General features: G+C 38.9%; 1 protein-coding gene across 4 annotated transcripts in view; it reads left to right on the top strand.

Moving 5' to 3' along the window:
• Positions 1 to 10000, top strand: part of LOC135113626 (uncharacterized) — a 333746-nt gene that overhangs the window by 265735 nt on the left and 58011 nt on the right. The gene's annotated exons all lie outside the window — the stretch shown is intronic.

Raw genomic sequence — 10000 nt, 5'->3', positions numbered from 1 at the left:
AGCCAAACCAAACCTAACCTAACCTAACCTAACCTAACCAAATCAAACCTAACCTAACCTAACCTAACCTAACCTAACCTCACCTCACCTCACCTTACCTAACCTTACACTACCTAACCTAACCTAACCTAACCTAACCTTACACTACCTAACCTAACCTATCCTAGCCAAACCTAACCTAACCTAACCTAACCTAGCCAAACCTAACCTAGCTTAACCTAACCTAACCTAACCCAAACCTAACCAAACTGAACTTCACAAACCATCACGGAAAACAAAACCAAGTCCTGACAAACAAACTTAACGCATTAAAACCCCATTACAACACACACACACACACACACACACACACACACACACACACACACACACACACACACACACACACACACACACTCACACACACATACATAACCAATACATAAGGACTAATGTTCCGAAGAGTGAAAAATGCGTAAAGTAACCAATAGCTTTCACGTTTCTATTACCGCGTTAGCTTGTCCGCGCGGCAGCCGACTAATGGAGGGCGCCTCGCTGTTATTGCTTGTTCCAGTCAGACGGATGATCAGCCGACACTCACAATAACTAATGGTGCTGCCGCCCTGAGTGATGGCGCCACCTGTGTCCTGAGCCTGGCTGCTACTCTCCTTTTAAGCTCCTCTTGTTGACTCCCTCATTACCGCGGCGTGAAAGAGTGGTGGTGGTGGTGGTGGTGGTGTGTGTGTGTGTGTGTGTGTGTGTGGGGGGGATGTTAAGTGAAGGTGTTGTGTGTGCATGTGTGTGTGTGTGTGTTTGTGTGTGTGTCTCATGTCTCTCTCTTCTCTTCTATCATTCTTTGAAAATCGTTATCATTTCCCTTATCATTCCCCTTTTTCTCATACATATATTTACTCAACCTACTTTTCCCTCACTTCCTCTTTCATGTACTTATTCTAATCGAAGGCAAGGAGATACTGGGGAGGGAAAATACTGGTGTCTACTGAGGTGTGTGTACTGGGGTGACACAAGATTATAAAGAGAGGGAGGGGAAATAAATGGGAGAAGAGAGGCACTGGGTGTACTGGGATGATTGAAGGTAACAGGGAAGGGGTGATACTGGGGTGTACTAGGGTGTGGGTACTGGGGTGACAGAAGATTGTAAAGAAAGGGAGGGGAAATACTAAAGAGATACTGGGGAGATACTGGGATGTGTTCACTGTTCTCTGTTCTCTGTTCCGCTGTCATCACCATCTGTCTGTCTAGGCGAGGCTGCCAGGAGTATATTAAGTCTGTTGCTCACTGTACATTATCGCTGGCGTGTTCCTCCCTCCCTGACGGCGACACTGACGGATCTTGCTTCATTTGTCTCTGTACCTGTGTGTGTGTGTGTGTGTGTGTGTGTGTGTGTGTGTGTGTGTGTGTGTTCGTATCTCTTTCTCTCTCTCCCTCCCTCCCTTCCCTTCCTGCTCTCACTCTTCTATCTTCCTCTTTAAGATTCTCTCTCTCTCTCTCTCTCTCTCTCTCTCTCTCTCTCTCTCTCTCTCTCTCTCTCTCTCTCTCTCTCTCTCTCTCTCTCTCTCTCTCTCTCCCCTCGTTTATCCATCTCTTCCTTCTCTCGTATAGTTCACCTCACACACACACACACACACACACACACACACACACACACACACACACACACACACACACACACACACACACACACACACACACACACACACACACATAATCCTTGCATGAGAAAGAGTAATATTTGCCAAGAATTTTCTATGTATGCATGAACGTATGGCTGACTATCTGGCTGTATGGCTGACTGACTTTCCTAGCAAGTGTATAACGTATTGTATAAATGTATTTGCGACCGTGTGTGTGTGTGTGTGTGTGTGTGTGTGTGTGTGTGTGTGTGTGTGTGTGTGTACGTAATTCAACATCTGTCGTGAAGTATTGAAGGATTGGTTATGTGTCTGTCAGTCTTCGCTTCCCAATTCCCTTGTTACCTGTCCATCTACCTTCCTGTCTGTCTGTCTGTATGTATGTGTGTCTCGCCTCCTACCTGTCTGTCTGTCTGTATGTAGCTGTGTTTTTAATTCATATTTCCCTTTGTCTTTCTTTGAGTTTGAGTCGAGCTGTCTGTTTCATCTTTTTTTCCATGAGAGAGAGAGAGAGAGAGAGAGAGAGAGAGAGAGAGAGAGAGAGAGAGAGAGAGAGAGTCTAGATATTTGCATTGTTTTTCTCCCTCATTGTTTCGGTTCATAATTTTCGAAGCATATGAGGCGAGATGAAGCTTCGAGACTTTTACGAATGAATGATTGAGGAAAGAAGTCTGTGTTGGTGTTTGTTTAGCAGCCTGGCCTTGGAGCAGACAGGCAGTGACAGTAACTAGAGGTGGGTCACGCAAACACATGCAAGGAACGAGGTAGTTTGATAATCTTTCATATTTTCCGCTTACTTTTTTTTATTTATTTATTTATTTATTTAGTTTTATCTTTTTCTTTCTTTATTTATTTATTTCTTTATTTATTTGTTTGCTGTATTTTGTTTCATTGAGGGTGTTAGTTTTTTTTTTTTTTTTTTTTTTTTTTTTTTTTGCTATATTGACAGTTATTCATATTTTCATTCATATATATTTTTGTTTATTTGTTTATTTTATTTTATTCTATTTATTTATTTTATTATTTTATTATTTTTTATTTTTCTATTTTTTTTTTTTTTTTTTTACGTATTTTGTTTCAATTCGATTTTAATTTTTCTGTCAGAAGTAAAGGAGAATTCACCTAACTTCCTTACTTCTTTACATCTTTAGCGTCTTACTTCCGATCTCCTTTAATTTCTTTATTTTTGCTTTTGTTTTTCCCCTTTTTTTCTTTCTTTTTCTCCCTTTTCCTTCTTTCTTTCATTTCTTCCTTGCTAACTAACTATTTTCTTCCATTTCACCTTCATTTCTTCCCTTTTCCCATTCAACTTTCCTTCCTTCCCTCCTTCCTTCCTTCATTTCTCCCTTCATTCCTCCTTTCCTTTCACCTCCCCTTTCTATATACCTCCTTACCTTGCTTCCATCCTTCTTCCCTTCCTTTATTTCTCACGCCCTATCTTCCATCCCTCATCACTCTCCCATACCCACCCATCTCCCTACCAGCTTAGCTTTCTTACTTCATCAGCATCCGAGTTAGAGATCAAAGCTTTCTCTCGTCTTAACTGCGCGGAACACCTGAGGGGAGAGAGAGAGAGCTGCAGGTGAGGGGACCCTGGTGTTTTGTCTTGCACATGACTTATTCAATAATTTCTTTTCCCTTTTCTCTCTCTCTCTCTCTCTCTCTCTCTCTCTCTCTCTCTCTCTCTCTCTCTCTCTCTCTCTCTCTCTCTCTCTCTCTCTCTCTCAAGGTTTGGTGCAGATGTTTGTATTTTTTTCTTTTCTATGTTTTTTTTTGTTTGCGTGTGGTGATGGTGTGAGAGAGAGAGAGAGAGAGAGAGAGAGAGAGAGAGAGAGAGAGAGAGAGAGAGAGAGAGAGAGAGAGAGAGAGAGAGAGAGAGAGAGTTAATGATTTTACAGCATTTTTTTTTTCTATTCATTTAACAGACTCTATTTTTTTTTCATCCACACCTAACCTAACGTAACCAAATCAAACTTAACCTAACCTAACCTAACCTAACCTAACCTAACCTAACCCAACCCAACCTAACTTAACCTAACCTAACCTAACCCAACTTAACCTAACCTAACCTAACCTAACCCAACTTAACCTAACCAAACCTAACCTAACCTAACCTAACCTAACCTAACCTAACCTAACCCAACTTAACCTAACCTAACCTAACCTAACCTAACCTAACCCAACTTAACCTAACCCACTGACACACTCACCAACTCGCACACCCACACCCACCTGACATAACCCCACGAACTCAACCTCCCACAAACCCACAAACCCACAAACTTATCCCACCTAACAAACATCAAGAAAAACCCAACCTAACCGAACCCAACCCATACCTCTATACTCTCATCTATTCACGCATCCCTCTACCCCCACACACACACACACACACGCACGCGAGGACTTCCCAATTCCTGCATGAGTGACATGTTGTACCAATAAAGCGGTGAGCGGCGGCGTCGGGCGGCTGCACACATTGTCACCGTATTTACCTCCGCGCCAAAAACGAATAGAAACACATCGGCGAATTTAATTGTACTGCCGAACCTTCCGTATTGCGTGGCGATGGCGGGGCGGGAGGCGGAACAGCAGCAGCAGGAGGAGGAGGAGGAGGAGGAGGCATGGAGGTGGTAGAACAGCAGGAGAAATTCAGAGCAGTAGAGAGAGAGATAGAGAGAGGGAAGGGAAGGAACACAGATACTACAAAGAGAGACAGAGACAGAGATAGACGAAGATAATGGAGGAGAAAGAGGAACAGGGAAGAGGTGAGGAATGGGAGAAGAGAGAGAGAGTAGAAGCAGCAGAGAAGGATGAATTATGTACAATACACGAAGAGAAGGAGAAGAGGAGAAAGATAAATATGACAGAAGGGAATAATATATAATAGAGGAAAAAGAAGAATAGAGAACAAGGGAGACAGGAGAATAAAATTGAGGAGATGGAAGAGAAAGAGGAGAAATTTGGCGAGGAAGAGAAAGAAAACAAGGAAGAAAGATAGATAGATAGAACAAAGAAGAAATATATGATTGACAAAAAAAAAGAGAATAGGAGAGAAGAGAGAGTAGGTGAAAAGGAAGAGGAGAAGAAATTTAGCTCAATAGAGAGAGAGAGAGAGAGAGAGAGAGAGAGAGAGAGAGAGAGAGAGAGAGAGAGAGAGAGAGAGAGAGAGAGAGAGAGAGAGAGAGATGGATAGAACAAAGAGAAAGAAGCGAACATAGATAACGGAGGAGAAAGAGGAGGACAAGAACTATAAAGGAGGAAGAGAAGAAGGTTGAGGAGGAGGAGGAGGAGGAGGAGGAGGAGGAAGAATTTGGCGCAGAAGAGGGAGAGGAGAGGGAAGATAGATAGGACAAAGAGGAAGATGTAGGTAATTGAGGGGAAAGAGAAGAAGGAAGAAGAGAGAGAGAGAGAGAGAGAGAGAGAGAGAGAGAGAGAGAGAGAGAGAGAGAGAGAGAGAGAGAGAGAGAGAGAGAGAGAGAGAGAGAGAGAGAGAGAGTAGACATAGTGTGAATGATACAAAGGAAGGAAGGAGAGAAAGGGGAAGAATAAAAAGAAGGGAAGATTATAGAAGGAAATAGAAAGAGAAAGGGAAGGAGAGGACAAGGGAAGAAAAAAAATATTACGATTCGTGAAAGAGAAAGGAAAGGAGGGAAACGAAAGAGAGAGAGAAAGAGAAAGAGAGTGAGAGCGTGCGAGAGAAGGAAGAGAAGGGAGTGTAATGGCATTGCAAACGACCTGGAGTACGTGAGAGAGAGAGAGAGAGAGAGAGAGAGAGAGAGAGAGAGAGAGAGAGAGAGAGAGAGAGAGAGAGAGAGCATACATACAAGGAAAAAATTAAACTAGATTGACTTGCCTCACTGCAGGACAGAGAGAGAGAGAGAGAGAGAGAGAGAGAGAGAGAGAGAGAGAGAGAGAGAGAGAGAGAGAGAGAGAGAGTTATCAAGACAGTGTGGACTCTTTCCGCCTCAAGAGAACAGATTCATCAAGAGAAAAGTGCCACACAACTCCTGTCGTCGCCTTCAGAGAGAGAGAGAGAGAGAGAGAGAGAGAGAGAAAGAGCATTGTTTGACCTCCATTCCTGAAAACAATAACGAATCGACTTTCTCTCTCTCTCTCTCTCTCTCTCTCTCTCTCTCTCTCTCTCTCTCTCTCTCTCTCTCTCTCTCTCTCTCTCTCTCTCTGACAGATGGAGAGGTTTCGGGAAAAATGTCTCGCCTCAATCCCTTTCTCTTATCTACCTTCTTCGAAAAATGCCGATGTTTCTTGCCTTCTTCTTTGTTTGTATTGTGTGTGTTGCAGTATTTCTGCACGAGTGAGGAGGGGACAGTACTCGCAATGTTTGGTATTTTATTTATTTATTTATTTATTTTTTGAGATATTACAGTTGTTTTAAAAGTGATACATTGGAAGATTTGGTACATTTTTTTTTTTTTTTTAGGGAGTGATGGTTTGCAATGTTCAGTAGTCTTTGAGATGTTACTGGTGTCTTAGAAGCGATACATTGCAATATTTAGTGCTTCTGTGATATCAGTTGTTTTAAAAGAGATGCATTGCAGTATCAGGTAATTTTTTTTTAAATATTGCACTTGTTTTGAAAGTTGCGTGTTGTAATATTTAGTGTTTTTTTTTCGGATATTGCAGTTGTTTTAGAAGGGATTGATTTTAATATTTGGTAATTTCAAGACATCACATTTATATTATAATTGATAGTTTGCAATATTTAGTACTTTTCAGATATTACAGGTTAATTTGTTTTTTTATGTAAGAGATGCACTGGATAAAGGCAGCAAATATAACGTAAAAAAGGCCCATTGAAGTTCCAGTCCCAAAATAAAGGACAAAATAATCATCCAAAATTGGAGTATAAGTGTCTTGAAACGCTCCTCTTGAAAACTTTTAAAAATTTACGATATTTAATACTTTTCGGGTTGTTACAAGTTGCTTAGATTAGAAGAAGTTACTGCATTGGTGTTTACAAGTGATGATTACAATAATTAGTACTTTTATTGAAATGTTACAAGTATTTAGTCAAGAATTCTAAGTTATTGATTTTTTTTTCTTTTTTTCCAAGATTAGAATGTTATTAAATGGAAATTATTAAATTGACTAAAATATGGAATTTCACGTAGGATTAGAGTATGGTTTCTTTTTTGGAATGAATTTTGTGGAGTTTATCAGAATATATAGTAGAATCATAGTGAGGAGTTATATTTGCATTGTACAGTTAATTTCCTTATAATATTACAATTTTTTTTAGTGTTGATCTCATTTCCTTAGTTTCATTACGTATCTGTGTATCTTTTTGTCAGTCTTTCTCTGTCTTCACTTTTACAAAACGGTTATCAGTGAAGGAAAGAAATAACGAACACACACACACACACACAAACACACACACACACACAAAGCGAAACAAATATGCACGTATGTATTAAGACTCCTCTCTCTCTCTCTCTCTCTCTCTCTCTCTCTCTCTCTCTCTCTCTCTCTCTCTCTCTCTCTCTCTCTCTCTCTCTCTCTCTCTCTCTCTCTCTCTCTCTCTCTCTCTCTCTCTCTCTCTCTCTCAAATTGAGTTACCCTGAGGGGGACACGAGCTCTGCATTGCTGAATTTGAACCTGTGTGTGAAAATAAATATATGGCGCAGTTTGTGACGTGACGCAGGCCAGTGGAGGGTCTCTCTCTCTCTCTCTCTCTCTCTCTCTCTCTCTCTCTCTCTCTCTCTCTCTCTCTCTCTCTCTCTCTCTCTCTCTCTCTCTCTAGTAGTAATAGTAGTAGTAATAGTAATTTATGACAAAAACACTTAGGAATCCCAAATAAACAGACACACAAAAAAAACTAAATATTAAAAAAAAAGGTAGATTAATAATAGTCATCCCTCTGATCCAAAAAAGAAAACGTAACATCTGGATACCAACGAAAACAAGCTCTCTCTCTCTCTCTCTCTCTCTCTCTCTCTCTCTCTCTCTCTCTCTCTCTCTCTCTCTCTCTCTCTCTCTCTCTCTCTCTCTCTCTCTCTCTCTCTCTGTAATCCCAGGTATTTGTTTGCCCTTCACCGTTATCAAGGCTCCTGATCTGCGCACGCATGGGTTACACCAGTGAGCCTCTGAACAGTCTGTCATAAGAGGGGGACTCATTCACTTACTCTTTCATTCATTTATTTACCCCTTTGACTGGTACCTGCCACATCTTTAATTAACAACCAAGCTCTCTGAGACACTTTTTTATAGTTCCACAACCACCATTAACCACTACACTGATTAGAAATTCTCCCTCCCCCGCAAATTAAATAAAAGTATTCTTCAAATCCTTTTTCTTTCTTCTAGAGGCTTATAAAGATTTCATACATTCTGCTTGTTGTTGTCGTGAGTATTGTTGTGTGTCGTAGGGAAGGTTGGTTCTTGAAGGTGTAAAAAGAAAATATGATGTAAAAATTGGGTTGTTGTGTTGGTTGCGTTTGTTGTGTTTGTGTCTTGTGGAGTGAGTGAAAGTGTGAGAGTTTAGGATTTTTTTTTTTTTTTTTTGAGGCTTATAAAGTAGAGTGAATAATGGTGGTGGAGTTTAAGAATGTTTGAAATTACTAAAGTTCAAAGAAAAAAAAAACTTTAATTGGAATGAAAAGAATGGTATGTTTGTTTGTGTGTATGTGTGTGTGTGTGTGTGTGTGTGTGTGTGTGGTGGGGAGGAGGGGTAGTAGTAGCAGTAGTAGTAGGAGCTGAAGGAGGAGCAGAAGTAGTAGTGGAATTAATAGTGTTTCAAAATTATACAATGAATAGACAAGAGGTTTTATGAATGAACCTCAATTCTTACAATGAAAACAGGAAAATCACCACAGGATTTAAAAATAGAAACTAAAATAATTACATATACTAACAAAATTAATAGCATTTGAACCATATACAATTAATAAACACACGAAGCCTTACCAGTGATTACCATTTACCAGAAAAGAGAGAGAGAGAGAGAAAAAAAAAGCGATGGAGATATTGAAGAGAACAGACATGGGAATACAAAGAACAATTCGTGCCCATATGGTGAAGTTTACAGTATTTGAATATGTTACTGTGAATACATGCCTGACCTTTTAAGAATGATCCCTCAGTTATCAGAATTAAAAGAGGGAAAAAAATGGACGTATGAAATAAAAAAAAATGTAATTGAAAGGAGATTTTGTGCATAGACCTGCTAGTGTTTGACCAGTATGAATTAAATCGAAAAATGTAATAGAAAGATTTTGTGTATAGTTAGACTTTATTGTATTTGAAGAGAATGAATAGATACAACAAGGGCTCCAGGAATGAATACCAGTTATTGGAATGAAAAATAACACTTGAAATATGAAGCCAAAGAAATTAAAATGGAAGATAATTTTGCGTATATATTTGTTATAACTAGTAGTATGTGAATAATATAGATTGTATAGACTCACGAAGCTTCAAGAGTGATCCATGTTTGTTTGAATGAAAAGACGAAAATATTTGAGATATTAAGCCAGAAAAATAAAAGACTAAAATGTATTTCTGTGTATAATGTGTTGTTGATGTTTGAAAGTAATGTAGTTTTATTAATGTATTAGTACAAGTAGTATTTTATTACCTGAAACACTGCAGGGAGTAAGGCAAAAAAAAAAAAAACATTGAATGAGTATTTGTTTGTATATGTAGTAATGTTAACAGGATTTTGAGTTACAGAATGAATAGAAACACGACATTTTAAGAATAATCCTAAAGTTATCAGAATTTTTGAGAGAGGGAAAAAAGAACAAGAATACACCCCCCACCATCCCCAGTCCCTCCAAAATTAAGATAATCAAAAGTGTTTATGTGGATATAAACTATAATAGAATGAATAGAAATTTGACCTCTTAAGAATAATCCCAAAGTCATCAGAATTAAGAGAGAGAGACAATGAAAAAACAAAAAAACAAAAAAACAGAGATGGCATTACGTCCTCAGTCACCTCCCACCCACCCCCTAAAAAAAAAAATCAAAGCAGATAAAAAAAGGAACTAGAAAAAAGTATGGAAAAACTCCCATTCATAAAAAAAAAAAAAAGGAAAAATTGAATCCTGTTAAAAAATATATATGAAGAAAAATATGGATGAAAACTAAAGAAACGAACGACTATGGAAATTGGAACACCCGGAGATAAAAAAAAAAAAAGATAAAAAAATAGAAATTAAATGAAAAATGGCTAGCAGAGAAAGTCAACAGAGACTCACGGGTCCTATCGGTGCCTTTCTGTGCCTTTTTTATCGTATTTTCTTCTCTTTACGTTCTCTTTTCATCCCATTTCGTCTTTCCTTTTTTTTTCATTCTTTATATATTTTCTGCCTCTCTTATTTTTGCTATTGTTATCCTCAATTGCTCAT

The sequence above is a fragment of the Scylla paramamosain genome, chromosome 26, assembly GCF_035594125.1.
Source record: "Scylla paramamosain isolate STU-SP2022 chromosome 26, ASM3559412v1, whole genome shotgun sequence".
NCBI classification, from domain to species: Eukaryota; Metazoa; Arthropoda; class Malacostraca; order Decapoda; family Portunidae; genus Scylla; species Scylla paramamosain.
This window is presented reverse-complemented; position numbering and strand designations above follow the sequence as displayed.